The sequence below is a fragment of the Cydia strobilella genome, chromosome 5, assembly GCF_947568885.1.
Source record: "Cydia strobilella chromosome 5, ilCydStro3.1, whole genome shotgun sequence".
NCBI classification, from domain to species: domain Eukaryota; kingdom Metazoa; phylum Arthropoda; class Insecta; order Lepidoptera; family Tortricidae; genus Cydia; species Cydia strobilella.
The window spans coordinates 14895069-14919416 of record NC_086045.1 but is presented as its reverse complement, the minus strand read 5'-3'; the positions used below and the strand labels follow the sequence as shown (position 1 = coordinate 14919416).

Here is a 24348-nt window from a genome sequence, read left to right as displayed (position 1 = left end):
GTACGAAATTTCAACTTAATTGGTCCAGTAGTTTCGGAGAAAATAAGCTGTGACAGACGGACAGACAGACAGACGCACAAGTGATCCTATAAGGGTTCCGTTTTTTCCTTTTGAGGTACGGAACCCTAAAAACGGGATTCTATTACTAAGACTCCACTGTCCGTCTGTCCATCTGTCTGTCTGTCTGTCTGTCTGACTCTCTGTCACCAAGCTGTATCTCATGAACCGCGATAGCTAGACAGTTGAAATTTTCACAGATGGTGTATTCTGTTGCCGCTATAACAACAAATACTAAAAAGTACGGAACCCTCGTTGGGCGAGTCCGACTCGCACTTGTCCGGTTTTTATAATTATGATGTTAATTTTATCTAAGCTCAATCCTTTGAAGCGGGTTATACGGCGCGCGTAAAAGGTATGTTCCAGACGGATAGCAACACCTTTTAGCGTTATTTTTATCGTTTAGGGCGCTGTGGCATATCCATGCCGCTTTATTTAACCAGGGCGGTACTTGAACTTTTTACTGTGTGCTAATCATAGACTAGGATGGTACCTTAAATACCTGTACTCGTTTGTACAGGCCGACGTGACGTACGCGTTTGCGTTAAGTGCCATCTTGTATGGGATTTTGAGTTTACGAAACGTCCCGCTTGGCGCGCAGTTCAAAATCCCTTACAAAAATAGACAAAACGCGAACGCTCGTCAGCTCGTCACGCTATTGAATAAACTTTACACTAGGAGCTTTTTGAAACTCAAAATCCCATACAAAATGACACTTAACGCAAACGCCCATCACGTCGCGCTATGGAATGAAATTTACACTAGGGGTTTTTTTTTAAATACTGTATGTCATGATCTTTTATACAAATCGAACTAGTCACATATTAAATTGCTTGTGATGTAATGACGGCGATAGTATGCTTAATAAATAAAGATCTAAATATATAGAAAACATCCATAAATCAGGAATTACACATACAATTAATTGGAAAAACCCTAGAAATGTAAGTACCTACTTTAATTTTTATTTGGTCCTCTAGAATCTAATAGCAACAATCGGGGTCTATTAAATTCGAATTATATAGGTACATTACATACGAACCCACCGAAAAGGGCAGCTGCAATTTTACTGTACACACTACGCGCTTAGCTAGTAGGTTTATGATATTTTTACAGTCGCTGCTTACTGAAATAGGTATATGAGTGCTACTTTCGGTGGTGAAGTTTTACATTATTTATACACTGTCGTCAATATGCGGAAACAAAAACTGTTCAGGTTTTACATTATTTATTATACACTGTCGTCAATATGAGAAAAACCACGAGTTAGCAAATATTATCCTACTTTTCCAGAAATATCAATACTTTATTAACATAATTACAATTTTACAAACGAAACTTACATTATAACGTCATAAAAAATCCATACATTCCAGTACTAAATTACTCGTAAGCAATTTTTATGAGCATTGGGATATGTAAATACATCATACCGAGCCGAGCTTTAAGGCGTGCGAAGAAGAAATATTTTTTAATATTTGCGATAACTCTTCAGTGATGGAAAACATCTTGAGGAAACCGGACTACCTATAGTTACTCTACACAACAGGCCCTAGTTTTCTCTCTAGGTTGGAAGGTAAATTACCTTTGTAAACATTAGTGCCTGTTTTCATTATTGGTAATTAGGTTGCCATGTGGGCTAAGGGGTTCATTAGGTACTATATCTGGATTCCTAGTATTTCTCCTATTTTTGCTCTCCCTAATACTTTTTGGTATAATTATCATTTGTTTTAAAGCTCATACGCCCTAATTGTGGTTGCCCTAACATGGAAAGAATGAAAATGTTTTTCCCTAATAGGTTATTTCCTAACTTGAATTGACAGAAAACCCTAATTTGGTTGACTTGAATTGAGAAAGGTATGCTGAGATGGTTTGCACTCGTAAAAACAATGAGTGAGAGAAGGCTAACTAAGAAAGTGTATAAGGGAGAAGTAGAAGCGGGAGTTGGAAGGGGACTTTCTCTGATCAAATCGGGGAAATCCTGAAGAAAGGCCAGGTCAAGAGCACCCTAAACCGGCGAGCGTGTATGAAGAATGTTATGAAAGTGAAGGAAGCGAAAGATGTATGTCAGGATCGTAGCAAGTGGAAATCCGTGGTCTCTGCCTACCCCTCCGGGGAATAGGCGTGATTATATGTATGTATGTTGAATTGACATATGGAATAGTTGTACTAATATTTGTCATATTATTTTTTATCGTAATGCCCTACTCGTTAATGCCTATATTAGTCCAAACCTAAACTGGTTTGGACTAATATTGTTTGTCCTAATGTTTTGTTTCCGAGTATAATTTACTCAGGTTTTTTTCCTAATTGTAATTATCCTAATCAGTTTTAACCTAAGCAAGCAGCTAGTAACTGTTATGATAATTGATAGGTTAAATACCCATTAGGACAAAACGGTTAGGGCAAGTAATTTTAGGACAAAAATACGGTTCATTAGGTACGATGCAACCAGGAAAGTGCTAAGGTGAAAAAGACTGTAGTAGTTGTAAGGCAGTTTAATGGCAGATCTGTAAAAATATTCCGACAATTGCCTTAAATATAAATTTCAGTTTTGATCGTACCCAGGTGCTCCTAAACTGCAAAAACAAAATGCAACAGGAAACATACACTGAACCAACAAACTAAGCCTATATTTTCGATTCCCCAATTACCGCGACCGACTAGGATTACGCAAACACATCAGAGGGCATGCTCGGTGTCTCTTTCATCATGGATTGAAAACAAAACCCAGTTTTGTTTCCGCTCTCGTTGCTATTTGCGGAAACTGATGCTGGAGCAACTGACAAGAAAGCTTTCCTCTAAACTATAGGCTAAATGAACAAATACCTAATACATATAAGTTTTTTTTTAAAGAGTTAGATAACAGAAAGTATTTTTTTGCCCTGCCCTTTCTTTTAAGCATAGGTATCAATTATTACCGACTGTCAAAAAAGAAATGATAATAAATAAAGAAGTGAAGATGTTAGATATTAGGTACATCTTCACTAATTCAACTACACTCATGGACAAATTTAGAGGAACGTAAAAAAAAAGTTTAATTACTAATTTTGAAATTACCTTTTTTTGCGGTCCTCTAAATTTCTCCATGAGTATATATAAATTACTAAAAGACAATGTAATTATTACCAGTATAGGTAGTACGGAATAGCATTGTGTAGCTTATGAACGGCTTTATATGGAAAGTAACGGGGACATTACGTGATAAAAATCAAAAAGTAATACTTTAAAATCCTGCAGAAGCTGAAGCAGGAAACTACTGGAAAATGAGTCACGTAACGAAACGAAACAATAAACTATTGCTAGCATACGTCGACAGCATTTCTAGTCTACATCCGTTAAAGTAACGAAGATATGTATTTTAATTTTTAAAGCTCACGCCACCTGTCGGTGATAGTCGCTAAGCATCGAGCACGCGATATATTTACAACGATACGATTGAGCCACGATATGTTTACAATGGGAGGTTTACGGCTTGCGGTTACTACATGACTGACCTATATTCTGAAATAACCCGTTAATAGACTATTGGAATGGGATATTTAATTTTGTAATGCTATTTTGTGTGTTTAAAATTTAGATACCTACGGGCAAACAATGCTTAATATTATTGTGACTTCAAATATTGTAGAGTTCCACTATCTCCACTAAAAGAACCTTATTGTGACTTCAAATGTTGTAGAGTTCCACTATTTCCACTAAGCTCGGATTTTGATGAATTTATACCTTTGGTATAAAGTGGGGTAAAGTATTTAACTCTATTATTATTATTTAATCTTTTTTAGGGTTCCGTACCTCAAGAGAAAAAAAATGGAACTCTTATAGGATCACTTTGTTGTCCGTCCGTCCGACCGACCGTCCGTCCGTCTGTCTGTTTGTCAGGGCCCTTTATCTCGGGAACGCGTGGAGGTATCGAGTTGAAATTAAAACGATTATTCATGTCTACAGTCCCTTGAAGCTGTGAAAAAAATCAAACTTCTAAGTTTACGTAAAAAAGATAGGGCCGTTTATGCCGCAAAAAACGTATAATTTTTTTCTATTTAAATTTTTATTAACCAAAAAAAAGGCATACCATCAGATCCACAGCGCAGGCTTCGTCACATTACAAAAAGCTCATCCACCTCAGGTTTCGCCAAAACAGAACGTTCGTTTACACGTATATTTCGACACTTTCTAGGGAATCAAAATGTTTGGGGTACTTCCCGATGACCTAGAACTATGAACTACAAGTACCTACAGGGAAAAATCTCAAAACTATACATTTCTAAAAAATAAAACAAATAATAAGTAAAATTTTTACGGAACCCGCGGTGGGCGAGTCTGACTCCCACTTGTTTTAATATTTCTAACTCTATATTATAAACGACCATAAACACTAAGCGTTTCTTCACCCGCGCGTGCCCGTGAATATATCAATTAAAAATGGTCTCTTAACTGTAATAACATCTTATCTTACTCAATAGTATATTCAAAACCAACCTTGAGTTGCATAGCATAAAGCTCACTATCAAAACAACGTCACAAGTTAAATAGGTTGGCATGAAAGTGATCAGTTGAAATGGGCCACACATCCACAGGAGTAGAGAAATGATTCAGAGTAACAAATTTTAAGGAAAAACATCATATACCGGCGCAAGAAACTCGGCGAGACTTTTATTGCCAGTTTACATCATAATAATTATATAATTAGCATGCATTACATTATTGACAGGAGTGACGTTTGTTTTAAATTCTGTGCATGACCCCGCGCGCTGTATGCTGTTGTTATTCTGAACCGGATGTTTACTCCAGTGACATAACTACACACTTGTAGAGCTGTCAAGAGATACAACAAAGGGCGTCTCAAGGGCCCCCGTTTCAGAGCTTCGGTCCGCTTCGAATGGGCTTTCAGTTTCCTTTCACGTGTGTTTTGATTGCGGCTCGCGAAATGCTTTGCCTAGTTGTCGTAAATACGAGCACAGGGTGGACACGTCACAGTACGGAAATCGTTTTTGTGTCTATCTATAGGTATGTGTCTACATAATTATGTACATATGGCATGACATGTCCATGTCAGTTCCTTACAGCAGTCGGTACAATAGTTACTTGTTTTACAAGGGGGCAAAGTTGTTGTTTAACCTCTCGTGCTAATATTGATACCCGAGCACGCGAAAGATTCCAAAATTGAACCATGAGCGTAGCGAGTGGTTCGAAAAATTGAATCTTGAGCGTTGTGAAGGTTTCAAGGCACGAGGGTTAAACAAATTTTGTCACCGAGTGAAACACAAAATGTTTCACCAAATATCAACACAAGGAAAATGCAAACTGTAAAATACCAAACAAAATCAAAGCACATCGATTCAAAATGAATGTTATTAGATATTTATCATTCAAAGTCATCATTTAAAAGTCAATTCTACCAGCCAACAAAAGGAAACAACTCAAAATTTGATTACTTTGCCCCAAATGTGAATAAAATGCAACTTCATCAGTTTTTGAAAAATCAAGAAAGCCTTTACCAGCTGGTGTGGTGAAAAATATAATTATACTCGTTACTTTACCTTAAATTGTTTTAATTATAGTTATTATTTCAGTTTCAGTTCATAAGTGTAGAGCATGGGTTGTTGAATGAATCATATACATAGTACTTTACCTACGTAGTGCTTTACATTATTAGGCATGCCTTGACAGAATAAAGTCTGTGTTTGTATTACATATGTACTACCGTAAATGAATGTTTGCAAAAGCATATGCAACCGCTAAATGCATGTTTTTTAATTTCAAATATGCACTAAAATAACAAATGTTGTTACAAGGTGTGTCACAAAGTACATCGATGTACCTATATGTACCTATAATATAAGGTTAATATGAATCATTCTTTTTAAAGTAGTTAGTAGGTAGAGGACACTACATTTTCTACATTTTTGGGTAATTACCGGTCAATTCGAACAACGTGATAATTACTACATACGTGATTTAATATATACGTTATAGTTTAGTTCTCAACTAGTTATCTTTTGCAGTTCGATTCGAGAAACCAATTGTCATTTCACGCTACAATTATTGTGACGTTTTGGGATATCCATTAGATATCCATTAGATGTCTAAGTAATATCTTCTTAAAGAGATCGTTGAAGAGGACATTCGGAATCGCGGAAATGTCAAACTTGACATGACTTTCTTAAATATTTCGTTATCGTTTCTGTTTCATATGATTCATATCTAGTGGATATCTAAGTAGTATATTTAAAACCAATGATGATATCTAGATCATTTTTCAAATTGGCCCGTTAGAGCTTGTTCTTTTTCTCCGCAGACGAAGTCGCGGGAAAAAGCTAGTAGATACATATAAAACACTCAGAATAAGTCAGGAACGAAAATAGTTCACCTATTAACTAAATAAAGCCTTTACCGGAATGCGGACCTGAAATTTTAAGTTATTTTATGATTTGGAGTGCAAAGCGAACAAAGAAACCTCATATGCAAATACCTCTACCCTAACGTGAACAGATTAACATTCAGTAATACTAATTAGCTATGTCATGTCACTGCCTGCTTTGTTACATTGGGTGTCAACTTAGTCCGCTGACCTATTAGCCTCATTTCATTACTGAAATCGATTGCAGCCCTTAGGCACATACATTGCGTGGTGGACCCAAACCATAATACGTGCACTGCAGAGCTTTTGTAAGTGTAATGTGCATGAATCGCTGAATACAAAAGCAATAGACAGTTACTTTAGAAAGCATAATACATGGGACATATGTTTTAATGATAATTGTACTTTCTTTGCACAATAATCGAGACTACTTTATAGCTTTATCGATATAGGTACAGCTATCATCCGTCATATTTGTCACAAAATCATTTCTACAACTGTACCTATTTGTAAGGCCCACTTGCACCATCCCTCTAACCCGGGGTTAAGCGGTTCATTTCTCATGCTCTGAAAGAGGGTTATTGTTGTTCTAAAAGGTGTGCAGAAAATGATACGTGTGCACTACAGCATTTTACGTTCGAAGTACGATTTTTTTTACGATAAGCAATTGAAATTTGAGTTTAAATGGATTTGTTATACAATTTTCATTCTGATATTTGGCTCTCCATTATAAATAACGCTACTTTTGTCTGAATTGTTAATTGAACGTACCCTCAAGAAATACTATAAAAATGTATATACTTAGTCGTGTTTTTAAAAAAGCACATGCATTTTACTTTCCTCGTATTCGAAATGAAAAGTAGAGTGTTTAACTCGGGTGAAAGGCATCATTTCTGCCTCGGACTATTGGCGCTCTCACTGCGTTCGAGCGCCAAAATACCTCGGCAGGAATGAGTGCCTTCTATCCCTTGGTTAACAATCAACTACAGTAGTAATCTAACGGTTTGTTTATAAACAAATCAGTTGCGTAAGTTTGGTAACTGGATTGAGTCGAGCCCACAATTCGCCAGTGTTCGAGGGGCGCGGGCAGCTCGCCAACAGTTGTTCTGGCGGAGTAGGTACTAAGTAAGTAGGATTGCTGCACGAGCGTGTGCCAGGTGAAGCTTTTCTAGTGATCTAGTGTAATTTGACCTCCAGTTTCTAAGCAATGTGTTGAAAGAGCACACTTTATACTACTGGGTAGCGATCGAAATAACACCTTTTCCACTGCTATCATTCGTTCATCGCAGTTTGCATATTTTACAATTGTCCACATCGTCGATCGTCGCATCCGGTCCGGTGGGAATTTTAAATTGGTTTCAATAAACACTTTCACGTTGGAAAAATACCCGATTGTAGAACCGAGAAAATCGATGTTCTTCAATTTAGAGCAACTATCTCTATCACTCGACTTACAATTAGTTGGAGCAAAAGAATAAGATGCCCGAAATTAGCGAACTTCGGTGTTCGCGGTAGGCTCTCTGACTACAGGTTTCCGATGTTTCCAACTTTAGTCTACAAAATAAAGTGGCTGACTCGAGTAGGTACCACAATATTAAGTTTAATGACTTTCCGAAAATGAAAAGTTTCGATGCGTTGCGGAGTTCAGGTACAGTCGCCATCAGATATATCGGAGCCCCAGAGGTGCTCAAAAATATCTGAACCCGCACCCTAGCGTCTTGAAAATAGAGGCGTGTTTTTTTTTTCTTATAATTATATACCTCGCCAAACTGCGAGCAAACTGCTGTGTTCAGATATTTGTGAGCACATTGGTCGCTCCGATATATCTAATGGCGACTGTACCTGAACTCCGAAGAAAATCGAGTTGGTATTTATTTTTATTTGATGTGTGTATCTGACTGTCTGTAGCATAATAGGTCGTAAACTAAAAATGGAGTAACCGTTCGTTATACATTGTTGAAAAGTTCTGCTGTTGTTATTTTGTTAATAACCAATAAATCCAATAATATTCTTTTGATTAAAAAGGAAGACATTAAGCTAATTTTATATTTTTAGTGATCTTAATGTTAGTACCTATGACTTACGATAGTTTAATTTTGAAGACATTCATTATGTATCATCCGTCTCCACAAATTTTGTGACAAAAGCCAGGAAAGTCATAACATGCATTGCACAATACTTAGCTTAATTGTCTTCACAAAGTCTTACTAGAAGCCCTTGAACCTTTTACCTCGGATTGACCCAACGACCCCAGATATAATATGTTTCTCTGTAATTTCGTCCCAAGTATAGTGGTTAAATAATAAACCAAAATAACTGACTGGTGTTTTTGAAGTTTTTGCTCTCAGAATTATTTTTAGTCGCAAAACTATTTTATAAGTAACTATAAGTTAATACATACTACATAATATTGTCGTTTTCAAACAAAATGTAGGTAGGTATGGGTAAGGTAAAGGTAGGTAAGGTAAGGTAAAAGGTAGGTAGGTAGGTAAAGGTAGGTAGGTAGGTAGGTAGGTAGGTAGGTAGAGGGTGGGTAAGGTAGGGTTAGGTAAAGGTAAGGCTTTGTCGCTTGCCATGAGGACGCTCTGACAGGTTTTTCGTATAAAGATACAATCAATTTTCGTCCTTTTGATAAGCGACAATGTGGTACCTTTTGATTGAAAACGTCACTATAACGATTTAATACTTAGATAGCTGAAATATTACCATGGCGTGTGTTAATTAAGCTTCTGCTAGCTAGGACATCCCCCGAATTTCTAAAAGATCTGATGAACCGCAAATAAATGAAAAAATATTAACTAATTAGTAAGTTATACTCGTATTTCCACCGGTTTTACTTTATTGCCAAATTTCGAAACGCTAATAAATTCATATATGTGAAACAGCCTGAGTGTACCTACTTAAAAAAATTACATGATTGGTTGGACTCGTTTTTTTTACTCAGAGAAAGGTAACAGCTGTAATCGTCTGCCTTCGTGATCGAGATTAAAAAACTATTTAATTGAATTAAACGCTCGTAAAAATACCCAAGAAGCTCTCCGTTACTTGCCTGTGTCTCCGAGCGCAGCTTCCCAATATGGCAAAACGAGTGCCACGGCGGGTGATGTCCCAGTATTCTCCACATAATAGAAACGTTTACAAAAAATGTACTATATTCAGGCCGCTTTCTGAGCCTCTGCGAACTCTGAATTAATTCTCGTAATGCTATTGCACCGAGAAGCTGACCTTAATTTGTTGCTTGCTGTTTTACTTGACTTTAGCTGACTTATAAAGAAGGGAAAATGTCTGTTTGTAGTGAAGTGACATGATTTGATATCCTGCTAGAATCTTGAATGCGCGCTGGTAGTAAGTCTTACGTCCTAATTTGACCAAATTAAAATAAAAACAACCTCAATAAAATATTCATGCTACAAATTTTTATTCTGTGATACACACCTGAATTAACCTAAATTCTCTGTATCTGTATTGATATCTTATCTCAATCTTGTTAGTTGTTCTGATAACTTATTAATTTTTTGCTTTGAATAAATTTTCATTTTAGCTAACTAAGAATGGAGAATAAAGTTTCTCTATTAAACGGTTTGATGGGTTTGCGGTATGTTATAGGTTAATTCACGAAAGCTGGCGTGGATTATGATAATTTGGACAGTTCAGTATAAATCTTGCGCCAGCTCTTATGAATATTATAATATATATTAGTTATAGTTAGATTTGTCGTAGTTTTAAGACTGCCATAAGCTTTAATATTTATTTATTGGGTCGGTTTTTAGGGTTCTGTAACCAAAATTGCAAAAACGAAACCCTTATAATTACGTCATGTCCGTCCATCAGTGCGTCTATCCGTATGTCACAGCCCACAGCCATTTATCTCATAATTTATAAGGTACCTATATTTGAATAAAATTGGAACATAATAGGTATATTTTTTAAGCCGCTGCTAACTTTAGTAGTTAAAATAAAAAAATATATATTTTTAAAGGAGGCATTCCATACATACATACATATTATACCTACCTAACTAAAAGTCTTTAAATATAAGGTTCAGGTTTCCAAAAAAACCGGCCAAGTGCGAGTCGGACTCGCGCACGAAGGGTTCCGTACCATTACGGAAAAAACAGCAAAAAAATCACGTTTGTTGTATGGGAGCCCCATTTAAATATTTATATTATTCTGTTTTTAGTATTTGTTGTTATAGCGGCAACAGAAATACATCATCTGTGAAAATTTCAACTGTCTAGCTATCACGGTTCATGAGATACAGCCTGGTGACAGACGGACAGACGGACAGACAGACGGACAGCGGAGTCTTAGTAATAGGGTCCCGTTTTTACCCTTTGGGTACGGAACCCTAAAAAGGACGTAAGTGCCGGATATACGCCTATTTCTGGTACAGTTTATTTAATATCGTATGAAGGTATGGAATCCTTCAATAGCCTGACACGCACTTGGCCAGTTTAAAAAAAATTGGTTTCCTGAATTGAATAGGCCATTATTTCACATTCTAACGACAACTCGTTTTCCACAGGTCCGCGTACGCGAGTTCTACATCGCGATGCAGCGTTGCCCCTACATCCACGAGATGAAGGAGCGGCTCCTGACCGTGGACGGCGACTCGCGGGAGAGCCCTCGGGACCCCCGCACCCTCCCCGACCCCCGCGAAACGCCCCGCGAGCGCGCCCTCGAACTTCAAGATTCCCAAGTTGGGACCATCGTCAAAGTGAGTAAATACCATAGCAGTATAATTTTTGCATAAAATGGCTACCTAATAGTGATATTTGGCTTGTCTCGGACAAGCAAAATTTTAAATAGAAGATTATTTTTAGAGTAATTGAGATTAAACCCCCTTGAATTATGCGCGTCCGATAGAGTTAGGAAAACTCGAGTCTATGTACGATAAAGTGTTCGTGCTCAGCGTCCTTACTTTACATTAAGAGGATAGTAGATAGGATGACCGCTTCTGGTTACAAACGTAGACAAGTCCTCTATCGTCTTAATGCCAAAAATTTATCATAAAACAAACTCCATACTTTATTATCTACGTATCAATCAAATCCGCCTTAGTCATATTGTATATTTAAAATAATGACATCCACATTTGTTTTTAATTAGGAGCATTTTTATTTTTTATTTTAGTATAATAATATAGGTTTCGAGGTTTCAAACTGTTCCTACAGTTTATTTGTTTAATTATATTTTCCTAAAAACATAATAAGTATATGTACATAATAAAGAAACTTTGAAAAAAAAATTGTACCTAGTATCGCGTACCTCTGTGAGATACACCAGCCATCAAGTGAATACCAATCCCGCTATTACCTTGAAATGACAATAGTTACGCAATGGCATAAGATACCTACCGTAAACAAACCCGGTTGATAATAATGACAAAATAATAGTAGTCTACGCACACAAGTGACCATTTCTTAAAGCCGAGATCTGAAAACAGGCCACCACGTGTGCCTCACTTAAAAAACGAACACAATTTGTAAGTACCCACCCAATTTGTTAGTACGACATTAAACACTCCATTTTTAGAATTCCGTACCCAAAGGGTAAAACGGGACCCTATTACTAAGACTCCGCTGTCTGTCTGTATGATGTATTTCTATTGCCGCTTTAACAACAAATGCTAAAAACAGAATAAAATAAATATTTAAGTAGGGTTCCCAAACAAACGTGATATTTTTGCCGTTTTTTGCGTAATGATACGGAACCATTCGTGCGCGAGTCCGACTCGCACTTGGCCGGTTTAAACGTTTTATGTAAACCGGTTAGACCATTAACTAATTTTATGCGTAGCCTAATTTTAAGTGGGTTTTGATAGACATTATTTTCTTACGTTAATTTAGGTAAATCGACATAGTTACTCGACCGAAATATTGTATTTAGGTATATAGGTTAATGTATACTTACTTATAATAAAAACACCTATTAGCGACCCGATCCTTAAAAAATGTTTTTTACCACTTGTTTGGTTATTTGTAACTTACACTATCATTAAACCGCTACAAAAAAAAACACTTGGCTACAAACGGGTTACATTCGGATTAAATTCGCATAAATATTGTGTTGATTTGATATCGTTTTGCTGCATTTCTGACGCGATGAGAAAGGTTCAACCGGTCGCTCATTTTACCAAGGAGTTTGGACAGAGACATCACTCGCGTCAACAACGCTGTAGCATTAAAGGTGATATTCGGACATGCGACTGACTCGTTTATCGTTGCCGCAACGCTGCAGCTTGCAGCACTAACGCTAACCGGTAAAGGTGATTAGGTGACGTTCGGATTTCAACTGCGTCTTTGTTACCGCCGCTGTATCTGTCAATTTCCTTGATAAAATGAGTGACGGAAGACATCGGCGGTAACAACGATGCCCCAACGATGCCCTAGTGCAGATGCAGTAGACACCCGAACGTCACCTTACGCGGCAGCAGTAACGCTGCAGCAGCGCGGTATTTAAATTTTTAGTCATAACGATAACCGATTCAAATAATTTCACGAACTATAGATCCGAGTTTGTTTCAGCTGAATTCCGACGGGTACGGGTCGCACACGTCGCCGGCGCGGGCGCCGCTGGTGACCGACGAGTGTGACGCGCCGGAAGAGACCGACGCACTGTCGCCCACCGATGCCATTCTGCGGTACCGGGCTTGCTGCCAGCCGGAGAAGAGACCCAAAAATGCCAAGTGAGTTTTATATGAACCACAACCGCGAGGGAAGTGTCTTCGTTTCAGCTTGGGCAAAATTGATTTAGTAAGTCCGGTTGATCTCCTCTACAGGTCGCGTTTTTCAAGCGATTCTGGATTTTTTTTGTGAGTAGGTTCGATAATTACCTACACGGTATTTTACTATCGGTTTATTTCAACATTTTTTTTAAATGGTGGAGCCATGGGGGCTTGCTAGGTCTTCAACTCACGGGACCAGTGTGTACTCGTTGACACAGTTAAGTGACGCTTCGTAAAACTTATTTCAATTACATAAGTTCTGCTGTAACGATGGTCAAAAGGGTCTTAACTGTATGGCATTAGCAGGTACAATGATCGCTACAATAATCGGTCACTGTCCCTTGTCACTTAGTATTTTGAAAAAACCTTTACCAGACTGTCTAGTATGAGTAGCGTTCTCGCGCGCGAGTCCATACTTGAAGTCGCGCTAAATGTATGGAGTCGCGCGCGAGAACGCAACTCATGCTAGCAGGTCAGATCGACCCAGATCCAAACTAAATATCTAAATACCGCCTAAACCAGCGATACAAATTTTCTGCATTTTTTGCCATTTACTCTGTAAACACGTCTCAAACGAAAAAAACTCATGATATCGATACGACTATTTTATTTCTTCCCACAACTGACTTACCCACGCGAGCGGAACGAAGTTGACTATTTCGACATTCTACTACTAGTGGCCCAGTGAGCTGTAGACTTCGCAAACATAACTTTAAAACTGAATAAATGTATGACTCCGCCGTTTAGAATAATTTAGAAAAACTAAATAAAATAAAAAACCGGACAAGTGCGAGTCGGACTCGCCTACCGAGGGTTCCGTACAAAATTCGCAAATTCTGTGTAACCTTTTACTAATCAGCTGAACCTAAGCCAAGATAGGTACTTTTTCGTGCTATATATAAAGATATGTTTAATAAAAATGGAAACTATAGGTCTAGACTAAGAGAAGAAACTGTAACAATATTTTATGTATGACCGTTTGTTTCATATTTAAATAAATAAATAAATAAAAAAAGACGATATTACTTGCCAAATTTCATAGTTCTAGGTCAACGGGAAGTAGGTACTCTACCTATACATTTTGATTCCCTTGAGAGTGTCGAAAATTAAGTTTTTTGCAGCATAAACTGCAGTATCTTTTTTTTACGTTAACTTAGATGTTTGATTTTTTCACTGCTTTAAGAGGCCGGTGTCGATTTTAGTCGCAAAAATGTAAAATTGATAGATTTAGTGCGTGAAATTTTACACCTTTTGTTACCTAATTGAAATAACAAGTACTGGTTTCTATTAGCACGTCTTCTTATCTTACCTTTTATCAGATAATTTTTTTGAAAACAGACTCACTAAATTAGTAATGTTTGCTTTTCTAATGGACGTTTAGGTAAACGCGCGTAAAGCACTGATTTTGTCGCTCTTATTTGTAAATTTCGTAAAGTTTGGACTGCTAAACATGTATTACAAATATCCTGTACTTGACGTTTATCAGACTACATTTTTATTATTATGACTTGCTAGTAGTGTAAATGAAAGTTAGACGAAATCAATTTTCTCCAGAAATTACTTGAAAACAAGTGACAATTTCTCTGAAAATCGACTTAATTTCAACGTAATTTTGATACTTAAACAATCTACAACATTTGCTGAAACTATTCTTATACATCAATTTGTATAATTTACCACCATGATTTTTTGATGAATTTTTAAAAACTGCCCCTTCTCTTCATGCATTACCGGTGACGCACGCTCGCGACCTCATTATTAAAAGGCAAGATGAGAAGACGTGCTAATAGAAATCAATACTTGTTATTTAGATATTACGTAACAAAACGTGTATAATTTCAACGACTAAATCTATAAATTATACATTTTTGCCCCAAAATCGACTACGGCCTCTCCCTTAAGAGGCCTGTGGACCTGAGTATATGGTTTTAATTTCAACTCGATACCTCTACGCATACCCGAGATAAAGGGTCTTGACAGACAGACGGTCGGACAGACGGACAACAAAGTGATCCTATAAGCGTTCCGTTTTTTCCTTTTGAGGTATGGAACCCTAATAACTTTTTTAGGGCAAGTTTAATAAAAGATGAATACGCTTAGCCCGCGTTTTGGGCTCGCTTGATCAATCAACAATACGAAATTTAAGTGTAAAAAAGTACAAAAAGTTGTCCCAGCATATAATTACTAACTGGGGATCGAATCAGAGACTTCCTACTTCAAAACGACTGTTAGCAAACTGCGCCATGATAGCACTTAGCTGAGTTGACGAAATTTGGCTACTAAAGTAAAAACTAAATATTCTATACCTTAACCCGCGATTCATCTCGGCATCGACAAAGACAACGTTAAGTAATAATGAAAAAAGCTTTTGTGCCAGTAATGTATCAACGACCCAGTTCATATCAATAGGCTTTACAATCGCATTTTATTTATTCTTTAAAGAACGTAAATGACATCATCGGACAAAAAACACGGACAATTTAAAAATAAATAAAGGGGAGGAAGCTTTAATCAAAGCACTTCCCTGCCGCATGGATGGACAATCGATGAAATGGTTACGCATACAGACGTGACTAAATGAGCACGTGTGCTGAGGCTGGGCATTGTAAACTAAATTTACTGGCTTCGTGATAAAGCTTACAATTAATGAGCAGCGTGGGAATCAGGTAACATACTGGAGCGTGGTCGAAAGGCGTTCATCCGTTGTGAGATGTGGACAGCGCTGGCGCAGCAGCGTGAAGGATCACGGATCACCTACCTATGCAAAACTAAGCTTTGAGCTAATCTAATATACATATAGTATGCGAGTAATCCTCGGGCTTAGAGACCTTTTGTTTACCACCCATTTGAAATATGTAGTTGTGCTTTTACTTAGAAGATTATTATGATGACTTCCGCTGGCAACCAACTTTAAATGTTTTAGCAGTAGAACTTTTTCAGCAATTAGTGTCATTTCTCATAATGAGAAAATATTATTAGCTGACTTCATATAAATAGATAAACTTATAAAATTGATTTTTATAGAGGATCAACTAAGTCGCCGTAACTAATTTGAAGATCGGTCTTTAGAGGGAGACAATAGTGGAGTTTCACCTATCAAAATTAAATTATAAAAGTATATGTTATTTAAATAGTTTTTACCAAAACAAATACGAATTTAATATTATTTTGCTACAAAAATATGAGATTTTAAGTTCAAAATTCAAATCGTAGTTTTACTATCTGTATGTCACGTGATCGAAAACGCGGACCACCATTTTTTCTCGTAAGTGACGTAACTACTTATAGAAACAAGTGTTAAATTTGTAATAACAGCGAAAAGTATTTAAACTTCCATAATTTAGATAACAAACACCACCTTACTATAAATAAATAAATAATAAATAAATATTATAGGACATTCTTACACAGATTGACTAAGTCCCACGGTAAGCCCAGGGATTCGAACCCAGGACCATCGGCTTCACAGGCAGGGTCACTACCCAAGTACCCACTAGGCCAGACCGGTCGTCCTATAACTTTATTTGATGAGATTGTCTCAGGACCGGGATAAGTGGCGTACTCGAAGAGAGGCCTATGCTTAGCAGTAGGCGTGGGCGGTAAAAGGCTGATATGATGATAACTTTTTTAATTATACTTACCCAAAAACACGAGTTATTGCAACTAATCAGTAGCTGTCCAAGGCAGAATAATTGTTTAGAAAAATAAAACTAGCCAAAATATATGAGCAACTTCTTCCTCGCGTTATCCCGGCATTTTGCCATGGCTCATGGGAGCCTGGGGTCCGCTTGACAACTAATCCTAAGAATTGACGTAGGCACTAGTTTTTACGAAAGCGACTGCCATCTGACCTTCCAACCCAGAGGGGGAACTAGGCCTTGTTAGGATTAGTCCGGTTTCCTCACGATGTTTTCCTTCACCGAAAAGCGACTGGTAAATATCAAATGATATTTCGTACATAAGTTCCGAAAAACTCATTGGTACGAGCCGGTGTTTGAACCCGCGACCTCCGTATTGAAAGTCGCACGCTCTTACCGCTAGGCCACCAGCGCTTCAGCAAGCAACTGTTATAAAAAACTCGATCGCTATTTGGAGGCGCTACTGTGTAGTGTGTATAAGACGAAAGTTGCTCATAAATGTTAAGTATTCGAATAATAAGTATACAGATTAAAAAGTACGAGTTGCATTGCTAATATGATGTTATTTTGAACAAAGCCATTATAACGAATCGTCTTCAGACCTACATTTATAATAATAACGCATTGCGAATGCGCTTTATAAAGCGTTTGAAGTCCTATTTGCCAAAGCACTCACCTCTATGGTTATGCTCCAGACATTCGCAATTACGCTCCATAAAATAAGACAACCCAATGTTTATGCCGATATACCTTAAGTTAACTTACTAAAGTCTATATTTAAATGAAAACCATTGAAGTTTAAAGGTATAGTTGCCAAACAAAGAGGCGAATAAATCGACTTGGAGACAGAGTAGTCTGATAGCAAACCCATTAATGGTCCGGCCCAGACGACCATAATGTTATGTAAGTGTGCATTGTGTGCACCAAGGCCGAACGTAATGTCATTCACTATTTTTACTATTAATAATTGAAACTGATATCGTGTGATAATTGAATAGAATAGAACAGGAGACTAAAGTGGAAATTTTATAAAAATTAATCATTAATGCTGCTTGTGGTTTTCTACCCTTGCATTTTGTTTTTGAACCAATTCCAAGGGCTGCTCCGAATGGTTTTAGCTGCTCTGGCGAGTTATGCGACTGTAGTATTATTTATACCATTGTGAGGGATATTTCAATGCTAATAATAGCCACATGAAATAAATTATATATTTTTTTTACTGAAAGCTGTTTGGAGTTAGAAATTGCTTAGAAAAGAACGACATTTTTTCTCAAAATTAGATTCGCAATTAGCTCTACCTAAAAGTCTAATATTCATCATATCATATCCATAACAAATCCAGGTTAAATACATAACCTGTTATTACTTATTACAATCAGAAGGTGTACTACCTTACGATTTCTTTGGGGTTCCACCTCGGAATCGGATCGATATAATTATTACGGCTAGGTAATGATGGTTTTGTAGGCGTCCTTTAAACCCTACTTAATTTATGTAGGTAAAGCTCTTTATATGTATAAGGACATTCCGACCTAACAAAGCCCACCCCTTATACGTTTTTATGGCTTGGCTCAGTCACGTGTTAGAATTGAAAAAATACTGAAGAAGTGAAGAAAAACATTGTTTTGGGTTAGAAGGTCAGATGGTAGCCGCTTCCGAAATACTTGAGATTAGGTTTCCGAGTCGACCTCAGAGCTTCCCGTCGCTCCTAGTGTGCCGTGGCCAAAAGCCGGGATAATGGTAAGAAAATGATGATCATACAATAGATACAACTAGCGACCCGCCCCGGCTTCGCACGGGTAAACCTTAACAAATTATATACCTACCTTCCCTAAAGAATCACTCTATTAATAGGTGAAAACCGCATGAAAATCCGTTCAGTAGTTTATATGAGTTTATCGCGAACATACATACATACACACACAGACGCGGCGACGGACTTTGTTTTATAAGATGTACTCGTAGTGATAGAGTACGAATATAGCTAATAAAGGTCAACCAGGATAAACGCAACCATGGGGGGGTTATTGCGTCTATTTGAGTTATTTTATAAACAACATGCATTACCAGACCAGCTCCCGTCATCTTCTTGGAGAATAACGTAGCACAGACGGCGTTCCTTCCTATCCTACCAATCGTATTCGAGAGGTAGGTAACGAATAGACGCAATTATGCCATTATTGCATTTATCCCGGTTGACCTTATACCACCCTTATACACAGTTTAAAGTGTCCTAAAACTGACTATTAAAACTGACTAAATACACAAAGATTTGATGCGGCCCCGTGACAATCAATCGCGATTCAGTTCGTGTGATTGACGACCACGATTGTTCGTTTACAATTTCGATGGAAGAAATTGTCAATCATAATTAAGAAATTAAAAGCGATAGACAGAAATAATCATTGGAGCCCAATCGATTATTCGTTTAATTGTTCGTTATTATATAAGTAGGTAGAGGTACATACAATAAAATATGTCCAGTTAGCGCAGCTAAACTTGCCAAAAATAACTACAATTTAAAAACATTACCCTTTTTCTTAGGGATATAATGAAAAAAGCATAAATGACGCTACATTGCTCTGAATCCCTTGGAACTAACGAGATGACGACAGCGACAAAGCTAGGATCTTGCGTAATGACCATTTAGAATGCAAGTGACGATTCTAGCAAACCTAGATCACGTCGCAGTATACTAATTACTTGGCTCGTGTCTCAACTCAGAATTAAGGGTACAGTCTACTTGAAAACGAGTCACAATTGCTGATCAGTAATAGGTACCTAAAGTTAAAACAGTAAACATACAATATTAAGTGTAGTAGTTATTGGAGTTGCAGGAGTCCATATCCATAGGCTACGGTGACTGCTTATTATCAGGCTATCAGGGGTATGCTTGTTTGCCGCCGATGTGGCATATAAAAAACCGGGCAAGTGCGAGTCGGACTCGCCCACCGAGGGTTCCGTACTTTTTAGTATTTGTTGTTATAGCGGCAACAGAAATACACCATCTGTGAAAATTTCAACTGTCTAGCTATCACGGTTCATGAGATACAGTATGGTGACAAACAGACGGACAGACAGACGGACAGTGGAGTCTTAGTAATAGGGTTCCGTTTTTAAACTTTGGGTACGGAACCCTAAAAACCTAGGAGGCATATTTATGGCCTTTAGAATATACCTACATAGATATCTTATGCATCTAGCACAACTGCTAATTTAACTATACCGTCAACCGGGGTGAATAGGCAGCCTGCGAAGTGCAAGTAAAGAGATCGCAGCGCATAAGGTGGTAAAAATAGGCACTAACGGTAGTTAGCGTCTTTAAGATTTAATACAAGTTATATGGCTCGATATTGAACTTTTTTTTTACGGATTACTCCTGAGATATTCATTTAAACTGTATGGTGTAAATGGTCCCTTACACCATACAGTTTAAATGAATATTTCAGGAGTAATCCGTAAATTAAAGTTCAATTTTGAGCCATATAACTTGTATGAAACCTTAACTAACTTCCGTTAGTGCCTATATTTTTATGAAATGAAATAAAATGAAATGAAATATATTTATTGCTAGAACATAGTGTTGTCATACAATCGGTGGTCTTAAAATAAATAGTAGTCCTTATGTTCTACCCCCATGATAGGCATGCAATATAAAGGAATCGGCAGGCAAGCATGCAAACAATACAATTTAAACTATAAACATTTAAGGCATATCAACTATATGATAAAAATAACTAAGTGTCAGGGTAGGAAAATAAGTTAAACATGTCAATTTTAAAACTATTGCATTAAAAATTAATAAATTACCAAAAATGATGAATAAGAGAATAATAAACAAAAATAATATTTCAATATGTCAACATGTTAATAAAATAATTTACTTATTGATTTTCGTCGGACATGAACTCTTTAATTAATTTTTAATTAACACGTAAATAATAACCGTTTACAGAGGGCATTTTTAAATAGCCTCGGTTCAATTTCTAATATGTGTTTTGGTAATTTATTGTAGATTTGAATGACCATTGAAAATACATTAATTCAATTCAATTCAATATATTCTTTATTCAAATAGGCCTAGCAACAAGCACTTTTAAATTGTCAAGTTTTAAATATTACCTTAATCTAATTATCAGAGCAATTTATTGATGCAGTTATTATTATTCTTAAAAACATTGAATTATTATAGATATGTCAAACTTAATAATAAGAATTCACAAAAGGATCGTCAAACACCAAAATTGTATAAAAAATACTAGTCTAGAAACTTTCTAGAATAAAAATCTAAATGTCAAAAAATACGGATTACCTAATATAGGTATTCATTGAATTATCAATTTCATCATTATTAACACAATAATAAATAATTAATTATTTTCAATCACAATCCCACGGTGTTTCATCATTCATGTAGTCTTGTGTGATATAATAGGCTTTAGAGATAAGTTTACGTTTTACATATTTTTTAAATTTATTAACAGATAATTCAGTGATGATATTTGGAAGTTTATTATAAAATCTTACACAGTTACCCATGAATGATTTTTTAATTTTATGGAGCCGAGTGAAGGGTACTGCAAGCTTATGCTTATTTCTAGTATTAATGTTATGTATGTCACAGTTTTTATTATTTGTCATTATTTTTGAACACATCTTTTCTTGCTCTAGGTAAGAATATTTGGTTTTCACGCCTGGTTGATCTAGGAAAAAATTCACCATTAGCCACCTTATGCGCTGCGATCGCTTTAGTTGCACTTGTAATATGTATGAAATACTTAATATAACTAAAGTATTTTATTTGATAATTATTAATACTGTATCCGTGTAAATAGCTTTGCAAATACCCCATATTATAAAATCTTTTTGTAGAAGATAAGTATAGGTATAGTAATTTATTCTTAAAAGAAAGACATAGGTACACCATCGCGGACTTTTTTGTGCACCAATGAAAGAGAGATAATTCCACCATACATTGTGTTATTATATCTCCGGATTGGGCAGCGTTTTCGATTAAAGCTCTTAGTCAGCGTGATTTTTTTCTGACTTCATTAGCAAATATCGTCATATTTCAACCAATTTACACAAAACCTTAACAAATTATACTTTTTTTTACTGAAATTATTACGATTTACTTGTGATAAAATACGGGCCTATAGTTGCAACCAGTTGCAACCGCTGTGTGGCGCTGTCGTCGTGCACGGTCCCAATAGGGATGGCTGGGGTGAATAGGGACAAAACTTAAAGATGCGTACTGCCATCGCTGGCCCACTACCTTTGATGTGCGGACGAAAAACCGACACCGGTCCGCGGCCATCCCATCGCCATCCCGCCGCGCCATAAGCCATCCGACACCACTACCCTCTCTACACGCTGGCTTATCTTAGTGGGCCACTATGATGGACCATCGTGTAGAGGAGCCAAAATATGTGATTTACCTGACATTTTCTTAAAAAAAAGACCAACACAAAATCTACTATTATTTACAATTAAATGATACAATTTGTGTGGGCATTTTTTAAGAAATTACCATTTTAAGTTTTGTCTCTATTCACCCCAGCCATCCCTTTTCACCCCGGTTGACGGTAGTACCTATTATATACCTACATTTTCCATATCAATTAACCCATTTTTATTCATTTTGAGTGCTAATGTTACGTATTTAATTATGGAAGCTCGACACGCTCTCGTCTCTACTTTGTATTATAATTAGTCCAGCAACGACGGAATCTCCGCTGGCTCGAAAGTGGCTGGACATCCAAGGCCAGGGGATAAATAAAGTTCGTGATCCTGACCTAATTAATCACTATTCCACTTTCCTGGGTAATAGCGTCCAAATTACGGTCAATGTCGATTTCTAGTTCCCATCGAGGTACTTATGAATAATTATCACTCACACATTATTTTTTTCAATTTATGTACATACTTTTAACCCTCTAGTGCATGTCATAGAAAATACTTGTTTAAATTTGAACTTTAGTAGATGCCAATAGAGTTCAATATTATAACTGCTATATATGGCTTCTTATGAAAACTAGAGGGTTCAGATACCTACATGCTCTATAACGAGTACGCTGAGTACGCATAAATAGTAGTGGCTTTTCCGAAAAAATATCTTGACAATATTATTATTTAATATTGTCTTCGGTTACCGCGATACTTAAAAGCCTTTAAGTTTATAGTCTATGATGGTTCATTATTTTTAGTATGTGGGTATTTTTGCACGTTGTAGTTTTTCCTCAGTCACCCGTTGACCACGAACGCTGTAAAGGGTTCGAAACGTCGGGATGTATTATAAATTCAATCATATACGCGATATAATCCGTTTTAATAGTTTTATTTCATAAATATTATTATTTTTTAGTTGGCTTAGTTATCAAATTATCAATTCTTGCTCATTTATTATCTAGCCTTAAGCAAAGTGAGAAAAATCTAGCAATAAGCAGTAAGAATTAATTTTCCTAACAAGTTTCATTAAAAAGTTCCACACAACATAAAGGAGTAATGGTAACGTAATAGTGACCTCGATTGCATTGGAGCATACACAAAAACATAGTGTATGCAGGGATCGTCGACCCCGCTCGTAGGTCACTATTTAATCGAGACCGCGCATGCGTACCTTATTCATCCTTTTAATACCATCAGATTGGTACTTAACTGTACCTTTATAGAACTCTACTTAATAGCCCTAGATGCATAATATTTATATTATTAGGGTTGGCACGTATTTGCATCTGAGAGTTAAGAAATGCATGTTGCGTAGCATTTTGGTAAGGGTGTGCGGCCGGGTCAGTGGGTCGCTCGCGCAGCCTCCCGGCTGCCGGGACGCGTCTCTATCGACCGCTTGCTACTGGATTAGGGTTGTCGAGTGGTGAAATTTTGTACCCGATCAAATATAGGTACTTACTGTTAATGGGTTTAAAGACCTTGAGTTGTTAAGACATTTTGGCCGCCCGTGCTCGGTTCGACGCGGTATAGGCCGTGTTGGTGATGTATCCACACAGAGACGTTTTCTTATTGGTCAACATCTTTGTCTGTGCTTGCCGAGCCCGACTCCTTAAGAGTGTAGGTACTCATAGCTTGAATTTATTTTACCGTTAGAGCAAAAAAAAACAAAAAAAAAAGAATACCAATACAAAAAAATCACAACATTGGTAAACCCGTCGTGTATAATAAAGAGATAAATAAAAGTCAAGTAAGATATTTAAACGGCTGAAAGTCGATAGCGCATTAGCTGCATAAAACATGCATTTCTGCACCTCCCCTTCGCAATCACGAGTCGAATGGAATTACGACCCTCTCGCCATTACGACTGCAATTTAAAGAGGGTTCGCACAGGAGGGTCGACACCCCTAGTCAATCGCGCAGCATCCAATACTGCGCAACTCGGCTCTCAGTGTCCCGCCGCACCTTACTTCCGGAGCTTGGATAGCACAGTCCGCCCTGCCCTAGTATCCTTAACCCTGAGTCTTATGGATACAGCCTAAGTGCGTTAAGTGTGTCGTGATGGGGAAGGAAAAGCATCAGCCGATGGAGGCTGAGGTGAAGGTGGCCACAGTGGAGTT

The 24348-nt window shown here is 37.1% G+C and overlaps 1 pseudogene; it reads left to right on the top strand.

The window, feature by feature from the left end:
* Window positions 1-24348, top strand: part of LOC134741651 (proton channel OtopLc-like) — a 42268-nt pseudogene that overhangs the window by 4938 nt on the left and 12982 nt on the right.